The sequence below is a fragment of the Octopus bimaculoides genome, chromosome 12 (assembly GCF_001194135.2).
Source record: "Octopus bimaculoides isolate UCB-OBI-ISO-001 chromosome 12, ASM119413v2, whole genome shotgun sequence".
In the NCBI taxonomy this organism is placed as follows: Eukaryota; Metazoa; Mollusca; class Cephalopoda; order Octopoda; family Octopodidae; genus Octopus; species Octopus bimaculoides.
The window spans coordinates 21,396,370-21,408,830 of NC_068992.1; positions in this window are offsets into that span (position 1 = coordinate 21,396,370).

Below are 12,461 nucleotides of genomic sequence, written 5' to 3' on the forward strand. Positions count from 1 at the left end.
GAGAGGGAGAGGGAGAGAGAGAGAGGGAGAGAGAGAGAGAGGGAGAGAGAGAGAGAGGGAGAAAAGAACATGTGCTATCATATTATTCCTTTATTTTATTTGTTGCGCATGTTTGAGTATTTTGTCGCTCTGCTGTCTTATTGGTCACCCATCTTCTCTGATAAGGTCAAGTAAATGCAACCTATGACCCCATACTCTGTCCGACGGCTAACGCCTTTACTTAGTAAACCAGTTCACTACGTAGTAATGTGCATCGGTATCCTAACCTACCACCTCCAGCTCCCCTCCAGCTCCCCTCCAGCTTGCTTCCCTTTCTGGCTTGTACCTCTCGGCTGTTTAATTTGGTTGCTGCTTATCTCTCACTTGTATTTCTATTTCAATTTCCCAACGATGTGTTTGCTTACCATAATGGCCCCATGGGATGCAACTAGTGATTGGATCTATAGTTGACGTCATGTGTCGCAGAATACAAAAACATATGTAACAGATCTGTGGTAAGGTCATCCGATCACAAAATGAAATATTTCATTTGGCTGGTAGATCCTTATTAACTCTCAGCATCTATATATTTCGAAATGCGTCTCCAACATGATAAATCTCAATAACTTGATTTTCCTCATTCAACAGAGTAGTCAATCTTATATTAGTTCATTGCAAAGCATGTCCTATTGACTTTGAATGCTATTAGTTTAGAATGTCTACTGTATTACTTAGCCGTTCATTATTCTCTTAGAGAAAATTAACTCCAAGTGCAAATCGTATAAGTGAGCAATTTCCAGCATTTATTTCTTCTCGTTGTGTTTCTATAATTATCAAGGCTTCACTAGCATAGACGAAATCTCTTTAAATGAGAGCTTTGAAAAGTGGCATTTTAATTCTTCTATGACTGAACAATTCGAAATAAATTTAAGTTTGCGCGCAGCTATCTATGATAATTTGGGCTTTTCAATTATCTGCTATTGTCAGATCCAAGATAACGGAAATCTGTAACAGTAAGAAGCTGAACTTCCCAGACGCTATACATGATTTTTTTATGTGACTGAGTTGAAGGCAGCAACATTACTTTGATATATAAATCATCAACTTTGGATCCAATTTTTTTCAGAGGGGCATTCAAATATTTTTTAGCTATCTTTGTGTTTCGAAAGAATTATCACTTATTCTTGCAACAACATTAATAAAGACGGATGAGGCATATTTTACAGCAGAAATCATCTATATAATATTTTGCAGACAATATGTTCATCTTCTTCAACATTAATCTAAGTTATAATCCAAAATAACTATGAAAATGTCAGGTGTGAAAGTACTTCTCTAACATACGTCTGAATTCCTCTCAAATATATCACAGGTTACTAGATATACAAATAATCATTGGTATAAATATACAAGAATATAATAGCATAAATATATGAACATGGTACTCCAAAGAAACTCAATTGAAATGGTCCTCTATTTACGCAGTAAAATGCTTTAGAAAATAACACAACTTTACCAAGAGATTGTTTACTCGCGCATCAGACGTAGATGAATATTCTAAACGTGCATATTTGTACGATTTTCTTCTATTTAAGCATATTGAAGCCTCAGAATAAGTTTCTTCCTTATTATTTTTAGTATTGATAACCCTGTGCTTGCTCAAAGAATTTTCATACGTTCTGCGTAACATAAAGCTTTCTTTCATAAGTTCCAAGTAACTTTATCGGTTGAACAAAACTTGGGAACGTGTATCATATCTGACGCATGGACGCCAAAGAAATATATCTTCTGTATAACATGGGATACCCAGAACAGGCATGCGGTCCAACACATGAATGATATTATTCCCTGATTTTGTAGAAGACAGCTGTTTTGCTGGTTCCTCTCTTTTAGATTGTTACAAATATAGATATTTTTCATTATCATCTCCAATCATTAAGGAATTCATAATTGGTGAAGTACGTTTCGCACAAGGAAAAATTTATAACACATTTGACGAAATTTCAACTAATCCGACCACTAAACCCCCGACTTCCTTAATTTAATTTTATTAAATGGCTTTCTGGATATATGAGGTGCACTAGATAAATTAACAATCACCCGTTCAGTGCTGCTGGATCATTTAACTTTTCAAACTTTAAATTGCAGTTTTGGCCTACAATCCTAATGAGTATATCTTAAGAAGAAGAAATTTTCAATTTTCTGACGGTGGCAAGTAAATTCATATTTGCTTCTAGCATCATGGCACTGCATAATTTCACGGATCATTCAACATTTTAACTTAATATATTGTATTAGACGGTTTTGCTGTATGTGCTGTTTTTGAATTACTGTTACCTACAGCGTGTTGTCTCGATTCTTTGAAAAGTTCTTTTCCAAACTGTAAACATATTTTTAAAATATTTCACTAAATACCAAATACATTCGTAACTCGATCTGTTACATTCTCCTACATCTGCTGCTCTTACTGTTTCTCAGCTCTCAGACCTTGGACTAACGACTTCGATCAGAACTTTCTTCCCCGATTTATAACGAATAAGGATTTACGTTTAAGCTGCAAACATTAACCGAAAAATATTTAAGCTGAACATCAAGCTAGTATAATCTCTTGTTCGAATACATGCCTCTGGTCTCTAACTGATTGCTTTTAGGTCATTTTTCTTTGAATTATGCTAACTACTTAGGCCACAAACGTGTTCTACTCTTTTCGGGTATAATTCTAAGTGATTTGGCCGCTGGATATAAGGCCGGACGAGTCTATTTCAATAACCGGGCGTACGATGGCTATTGGGATAGAAAAACGTGTCCACGCGAGGACGTCCTATTTCCAGACAATAAGCTTGTCCTTTTCCTTAATGGCATGCAAATTTGGAGAATTCTTAAATTTCGAAACTCTCCTTCTCAAGTGGAGCTGGTCTTCATTGCCATTTGGTGTTTAAAATCGAAGATAATTTTATTAAATTAAAAAGATTTACTATACAGTATTTCATATACCTGATTTTGTCTATGTTGCACAAATAGACACCACTGGCCACTTGGACTTATTTCTCTTAGCACATTTTACTTTAATCTAATCTAAGACAACTGACAAATTTCGTATGCATTATCAATCCTTTTCTGACAAACTTCTATGCTATAAAAAAACAGAAGATGGAAATGCAAGAATGCATATTTATAACATTCTATGAAACATGCAATATAAGTTTTACAGACAAGCCCCAAAATATTCTATAAATTATCCTGATCTGGGAGATCTGGAATTATTCATGCAATAATAATGATACAACTTGGCAGGATTTCAGATATATTTACTGACACTCTGACGTTCATTAGAATAGCCTGTTTAGAAACCTGAAATGACAATGATAAACGTTCTTATTTTTCTAACATATACATCAACTCTGTCAAAAATTCCGTTCAGTCTTTGAATCACGAAATCCTTGGAAATGATTGATACCCATTTAAGCAGTTCAGGAGCCTATTTTCTATCATGAATGTAGTTTCCAGTTTTATATTTCCTGATTGTCAAACCAAATTTAAAAGCACATTCTTTGAACCTTGTATACGATCTTCTTTACTCTGTGATTCATTGCATGCAATTGTTAAAAAAAAATAAACAGTAACCTAAACTCTTCTAAAGTTATTTTTAAAATGCAGATGAAAATAATATAATATTCTTCTTCCGCTTCGTTCAGTAACAGTTATCTGGGAGCTTAGTCATTGCTAACATTCTGAGTTATAGTACTGGTAACACTAACACACAAATATATATTCTGCGGAAGCTTCATATTTCACTGCATAATGTTTTTTCTATCAATGATAACCGTTATCGACAATCTAGGACATTCTGTTCTCGTTTACGTTACTGTTGCAACATTAATGCGAACTTTTTTTTTATCACGGTCGTTATAGTCGTTATCATGTCTAGTTGGTAAGCATAGACGATTCCATGTCACAATATTTTTGACATTTAACAAGTTTTGATATAGTATTTATCACAAGACTTTCAGAATACCATCCTTTATTTTTTTACGCTATTATTATTATTATTATTATTATTATTATTATTATTATTATTATTATTATTATTATTATTATTATTATTATTATCGTGCCATGAAGTTAGAGAATCGACGAATTTCAAACTCAATCAATTACACTGAGTTAAACTTTTTTTCTTCGTTCGGGTCAAGAAATATCGAAGTAGACTAAGTATATGCAATTAGATTGCAAGAAACCTCGATCAGAATTTGGGGAATATATTCTACTACAATTATCAATTATTTTGAAAATTGAATAAAAATAAGGATAGCAAAAATATAACAACAACAATAACAACAATATCATCATCACCGCCACCACCACTACCAACAACAACAACAACAACAATAATAATGATAATAATAATAATGATAATAATAATAATAATAATAATAATAATAATAATAATAATAATAATAATAATAATAATAATAATAATGGCGTTTTATTTTTAATTCCAGAAACTTACATCTACTTCATTTCTACTGCAACATTCGATTCAGTAAACACTATAATGAGATGTTGTATATAGAAAACTGTTTAATTGTCAATTTATGCTTCAAGAAATATTTCTCCTTGGGCAAGAAGTCAGAGACCTTTAATATCCTTACAGTTTGGCAGCAGTCATAAAACTGATTTGGAATTTGAGTGAGGGAGAAAAGAAAAACAACATTCAGTACTACTTTCTCCCGAGCTTCTCTATCGTAAATTAAAAGTATTCTAGATAGCAGCTGTCACATTATAAATATCTCAGAAAATCGATTCTGCAATCTGCTGTTAATATCGTTTGTTTATGTGTCTTTATTTTAATATTTATTTTTTCTCGCTTTTCTTTAGAGGAAAGAAATATAAAGTCATCGTTGTTGTTCAGAGCACATAATGAACAAGCAAGAAAAAATAATGTAATTTGTGATAAGAAATGGAATACATGTACAGAGAAAGCTAAAACATACAAAACTTGCCAATAACGTATAGACACAACAGATATCTTACAATGTCCGTCTGCATGTGAGAATATAGTGTTTACTTCCAAAATGTTTCAAAAATATGAATAAAAATTTGAATAAATGAAATTAAATAATGGAGGATATCTTTTTTATATACATATATGGAATAGCAAGACAATATGTTATGAATAAATAAATAAGTAAAGATATGGTTATAATAGAGTAAGAAATTCTCTTTTAAAAAAATTTTAGAATGTTCCGGAAACTGAATATGTAACAATAACAAAATGACTTCAGAAATAACGTGCTAGTTGTCATAATATTTTACGTTTTTTTTTTTTCCTTTTTATATATACATTCAACACTAAATATAAGTAATTGAAGAAAACTAGAGTTTCTTGTGAAATTCAAGACTTATTCAATATGTATGTGTATGCATGTGTGTGTATATATATAACTGTAATTTAGTTTACATTTTGACAGGAAATAGTATTTGAAAACTGTATGATAATAGATGAATTGTCAAACAAATAACTCCTCTTTATATTTAATTTTCTAAAAACATAATATTTTTAGTGCACAATAAAAGGTATTTCCGGTAAACCGAGAAAAGGTATTAATTTAGCAGTAGGCAGAAGAATTTGATATTCTATGTTTAGTAACCAGCCAATCGAAGGTCTCTTCTCTCTCTCTCTCTCTCTCTCTCTCTCTCTCTCTCTCTCTCTCTCTCTCTATCCATTACCCTCTCATACACACAAGCACGCTCGCACACATACACGTTTACCTGCTCATACACATTCACACGGAGACACCACATACACATACATGCATACACACGTGCACACATACATACACACACATATACACACATTGCTCACATTCTGCAAGTCTTTTTCAGCCCATACTCGAGTGCTTCATAACAACCAGTCATGCTTTGATAGTAGCTTGCTCAACCTTATCTTGTTTGGTAAATTCAACCCAACTTCGATTAGAGAATACACCGTTTGATCTCGTATCCAATCTGCTTACTTCTCACTACTAGCCTTATGAAATGGATCAATGATGTCTTACTGAGAAACATGAGGGACACATGTGAGATGGAAATGCAACTAAAAAAAAATTCGTAATGTAATCGAACCTGCTCTTATCCTTACCCTCTTCATTAATTCTATGGTGTTCTCTGCATGGGATAATCTATGACGGACTGCAATGTCTACCTCCAAATTTGTGTGAATCAAATTCCATCTACTGTTACACATTATTTGGTTGAGCTCCATCATTTAGGTAAACCCTGAATGGAATATTAAAAGGTGAACCGAACTATGTTGGAAGTTTTAACGAATGAACATTAAAGCATGAATTTCGATGAATCGAAACAAAGAAATAACAATTCTGGAACTGATTTTATGACAGGTAGAAGATGCATCTCAATGATATTATTATTCATCTAACAACTGTTTATCTGTTTTAGAAATTCCCATTTCTATAACATACTAACGGTTATATGATGCATTTATTTCTCTCCTAGAATCCTTTATTTAAACAAAAAAAAACCTTAGATATGTACCTCTGCATGACTGCACTTTTATGTATTTTGATACCAGCCATTCATGCTCAAAACGCAGATTCGATTCCCAGTTTCGTTCCTTTTACACAGTTTTCTGCTGTTGAATAAGGTGCCCATTTCCTTTCCTTGAGTGGGAAATGTCTACGTCAAGTAAAAAGATAGGAACGTAAGAAATACAAAAGACAAACTTTCAATCATCTAATAATAAGATTTCACTTTGCAGTCACATAAGTGTTTTCGTTATTCTGTTTTTAATGGCAGCTATTTCACTGCAACATACTCTGTAGTCTATTTATTAACTAAATTGTTCCCTTGCTAATAACTATTTGTTTCTAGTGAAAATAGAGAAAATTTAATTATCCGTGTGATTATTGCGGTTGGCGATTTAATTAAACTGGATGTAGTTGCTCTGTTCATGAATTGTTCTGCTTTCTGGACAAAATTAAATCGATGGGCAATATGAAGCGTTCTGCCAAGCACTAAAATATCGACCTTCTTCGTAGCTATCAAAGTCAACTCACTCCCCAGGTGAAGTTCAGATTTCAATATAAAAAATACTTTCTAGATTCGGCAGGAAAAATAAAACAAAGACGAAAACAATACACTTAACTATAATGGAATTTTTATTCCAGGCTCCCTTAGCAAAACAGCACAATTGTATTTCTCAAAATCATGATGTAGAAAGTTTACAAGTTAACAATTCATTCCTCACAATGGCTACAATAAATGAAGCATAACAAAACTAGAGATCATTTTCCTTCCTACACAAGAAGAAAATTACCATCAGCTATGACAAAAGTTACTTCATGCAAACATTCTCAGTGTCTCCAAAAATGTGGAGATTCGTTTTAGAACAACGACTTAATGAATGAAATAAAGAAAAACTAAACAAAGCTAATTTTTTACCATTAGCCACTTCGGTGATATAAATGCTGAGATGTACACATTCTGAAGCCTGTGCTTGTTGTTCTTGCAACATGAATGTTTTTTTTTTGTTTTTTTAAAATACGTTTTCTTTTTGATTATGAGTAGCATATGCTGGCCTGATCGATAGTATTTAGCCGCGAGAGGTGGACCAATAGATTGCTCGTATCATTTCACCAATGCAGCATTTTATATGTAGTCAAAACACTTAACTTTCGTCAAGCAATAAATAAGAAATGTATGAGTTCACCTAGTCGCATTAACAGCAGTAGCAGTGTAGAATTAACAAGAGTTAGTTTTGAAGAGATGGAAGAAAATACAAGTAAATATATGCTACTGCATAATAATAAAAAATTCCCCGCCCGTCGATTTTCAATGTAACGTCTCTTTAACTATAATACTTGACAATACTTTTTATGGTAAATAATATTTAGTATTTATGTATAGTGGTTTTTACGTAAAGAAAATATTTCTAATAATTAACAAGAAACATAAATACGTGAAAGAATGATTTATGAGAATATTGAAGACACAGAGAACAAAATAATACCATCAAATATATATTTTATTATATATCGTAAAAGAAAGAAATGGGGGTGATACTCATAACATTTACATACATACTGAACTTTGAGAAGCTACAAAAAATAACTTTACACTATTTAGTAATTTGTTTTACATAGAAAATGTTCCGTAAAACTAATGCAAGAAAATCATAACAAAAAATATGAGGAAGAATATAAGAGAAAAAACTAACAAACATAGAAGAGTTAAATGTTTCTTCAATTCGGTAAGGAAACGCATTAAAGTACATGAATCACTAGGAAGGAATATGAATTAAAATAATAAAGCGGAGACTCTTATTGGAACGCGAAATAGATCAAGCGACAGAAAAATGAATCAGTCGGTAAAGACAATGAACCAGTTGGGTTCAAATTTTGGCACAAGACCAGAAATTTCGGAGGGGGAGGAGAAAAGTCGATTACATCAACCTCAGTGTTCAAGTGGTACTTTTTTTTTCGACCCCGAAAGGATGGCGGGCAAAGTCGACCTTGGCGGAATTTGAACTCAGAACGAAATGTCGATAAGTATTTTTCCTCTGCTAACGATTCTGTTAGTTAGCCACCTTCATACTATGAACCAAGTGATATCATCAGTAGAGAACGTTGGAGTATGAGGAAAGAAACTTTTATCGACAATTGACTTCTACTAAAGAAAAGATGATCATGTGATATGTCATTGCTTAGTTAGGAGGAAATGTAATGTTTGAGACCGTCTTCAGATACTCCAATACTGGCAGGGTGTAGAGAGGGCAGTATCTTGAAACTAAACGTATTGCAATAGTGCAGACATCGCTAAAAATATTCAAAATCTGGTTGGTGTTAAACCAATAAACGGATTGTGTCTACTGTCCAGTTCATATCTAAAGACGCCTAGTCAGATAACAAGGACCAAGACTAGGTACAGTTGTGAATAAGCAATTAAAGATCAGTACAGACAAGAATAAATATATTTAGCAGGTGAAAGGAAAATGGTAGATTTAGAAAATATAATGGGCGTAGACAAAGCTGTGTGAGCAAAAAGTTCGCTTTGAAATCAGATGGTTTCGGGTTCAGTCCTACTTCCTGGTACTTGGGTGAGTATTTTCCACTATATAGTTCCTGGTAGACAAATACCAACTGATGAGAAGATCAGTCGAGTATATTCGAAAGATCCGAAAGTACTCATAGGTATTTCCGGAATAGCTTACAAAGATTACTCTAGGATGTATTACCTAAGGAAGGAAACTTCTCAAACAGAAATTTGGCATTCCATCGGTTACGACGTCAATTGCTCCAGTTGATCCGATCAGCGGAATGACATAGTTGTGAAATTAATTTGCAAGTGGTTGAGCACTCCACAGACACGCATACCCTTTAATGTAGTTCTCAGAGAGATTCAGCATGACACTGAATGTGATAAGGCTGATCCTTTGAATTACAGATACAACTCATTTTTGTCAGATGAGTGGACTGGAGTATCGCAAAATAAAGAGTCTTGCTTAAGGGCTCAATGCTTTGCCAGGAAATGAACTCACGACCTTACGAAATACAACTGTTGTAAATAAGTATTTCAAATATTTTGCTACAAGGGCAGCTCGGGGAAGGTGGAGATGAGCCGATTACATCGACCCCAGTGTTCAACTGGTACTTATTTTATCGAGCCCAAAAGGATGACAGGCAAAGTGGACCTCGGCGGAATTTGAACTCAGAAGGTAGCAACGGGCGAAATACCGTTTCGTCCAGCGTACTAACGATTCTGTTAGCTCACCGCATTAACTGTTGTAAATAATAATTAATGACGACAAATGTAGGATTGTTACAAAAAAGTAATTTTGATCTGTAACATATGTGGAGGTTTTTAATACAACTCAGTATATTGCGTTATTTACGTTGAGTGGATCTCTCATAATTTAAGTGACGCAATATTGAGTATTCTAACACAACCTCCACGTTACGATGGAGATCAAGATAACAGTTGCAAATTTCTACAAATCTTTTGTAAATTTAACCCAGATACAGAGAGGGATGGCAGAGGGAGGATCAATACAAACAACAGATTGGAGCTACGGTTACATCAATCTTAAATATTCTGACGATTATTTCAGAGTGACGGGAGCGGAAAAGGCGATATTATCAACAACTTCCATTCCGAAATTGTGCCATAGAACATATAATAGTTGGAGGAATGAGGAGTTTGGAAAATAGAAAAGTAAAATAACTAAATAGCGTACAACATCATATTTTGTTCTTCTGTGTTCAGAATCCAGATTCAGCTTTGCGGCTTCGCTTGCTAACTTTAAGAAGCAAATAATGTATTGCTAGCAATTCAATATTGAAAATACTGAAAGAGATAGTGCACGTAATTAATATATACATGTTCGTGAAAATAGAACATCCCACTCTTTTCTGTCATCCTCTCTATCATTCTCTGAAGAACACTAAGAATGCCGCAGCTATTCGTTAAATAGCATTTGACACGTCACCATCTTATCGTTGGATTCTAGGCTACTTGGGAATATTACACTGTGATACGCTGCGTTGGTATAAGATAAAGTGGTTTCTGATTGTACCTGGGGCAGAAAGAGCGGGAGGGGCGGGTTTCAAGGATTTAAAATTTTTTTATCTTTAACTTGTTTCAGTCATTAGACTGGGACATCACCTTGGAGATCTTTTAGTGAAATGAATCAACCTCAATACTTACTTTTTTGCTATGCCTGGTACTTATTCCATCGATCTCTTTTGCCGAACCGCTACCTCACGGGGACGTAAAATACACCAACACCGGTTGTCAATCAGTGGTAGAAGACAAACACAGGCACACAGACAAACAGGCTACCAAACCCACTTACAAATCCTTGATCGGCCCGAGGCCGTAGTCGTGGCTCGAGGTGCCACGCACTGAGACTAAACCTGGAACCACGTCGTTAAAAGGCAAACTTCTTGCCACGCAGTCAAGTCTGTATCTATGTATTCTTTATTTGTAATTGCTTCGATCTGACTATTATACTTTGATCGTCTTGTCTTGTATATGAAAAGGTAATGCAATTAGCAATCAGCAGAACAGTAACAAATAATATAATTATCGAATATGTATGAATGGCCAACTGAATATCAGCTGCTCAAAAGTTAGAAACTGTTGTCTGTTGACTTTTCGACTGATATATTTGAATTCTCTTTGTATTGGCAATGATGTCACAATTTTAATAAAAAGTGGAGACAGGAAAAGCTTGAAAGAATAATTCCTTCAGATACAATATCAAACGATGCTCCAAGCGTATATTGTCGATTTCTGAAATCAAGAGGAAGTGGAAACTAAAGTTAGACTATAGTATAAGTGGAAGGAAAGAGAGATTTTTCAAGCAAAACACAATGGAAGGGCAATGTAAAAAGTAAAATAAATAACACTTGCGACATAGTATTTGCTACATTTGGAGAAAGCTTCCTTCCGTTGTGGAAAAAAAATTAAGTTGTTGAAATTGATGAATCATGTGCGAACAATCCAATTTTCCTTCTGTACATTAATGATGCCCTTCTTATTAGTTCTAATTACGCATGCATTAATGTGCAGATGCTAGCATCCATCATTTTCACCTAACAGCAGAACATGTACGTGACAGCTCAACCTGCTACGTCCTTCAAATTTCTCTGAAATCACACGCTAGTACAATAATAGGAGGATAGAACACATTAGATAATGTAACTGTGCATATGCATGAAACGATGAAATAGAAATCGCTGCAATGCTTTTGATCATTGTTCTCGATCAGGAAGGACTTGTAGATAAACAATGACATCACTAGCAATAGCAACGCATATTAACCTTCACACATAAGCGCTATACCCACGTAACCAAACACCACACTTCAATCACGCATTACTTCCATGAACAGAGATCTCTAGTACAAATTCCAATGAAAATATGACGGCCAAGTATTCTTTGAGAACACCAAAGGCACAACACAATGGTTTTAAATTTTGGTGCAAGGCCACCAATTTCGGGGAGGGAGTAATTTTTCTCACACACAACATATATATGTGTTTGTGCATGAGTATATGATTGTATATATGCCTTCCCTATTTTCTTCTTAGTCCTTTCTATGGTGTTCCATGATTTGCTCCTATAGAGTGGGCAAATCCCATTCCTATCGTTGCGTTTGATTGTTTCAAACTTCTTCATAGCTCCTTTGTATACCCTGATCCTTTCTTTATGGCTGTAACCTGAGAACTGCATGCGGTGGACGAAATGTTGTATATGTCTCTTTAATTCTGTAGGGTCGCACATGCAGGAAACATTTCGCATTACTCTGACGAGGTCTGCCATCAATATGTTGAATTTGGCATTGTCCGCAATAGCCGAGTTCCGGTGGATCAGGTATTTGGAGGCCATAGGGTTTGTATAGTGTGAATGGAGGATTCTGGTTTTATTGTTCTTAGTTTCTAGCCAGAGTTCAGTATCTAATA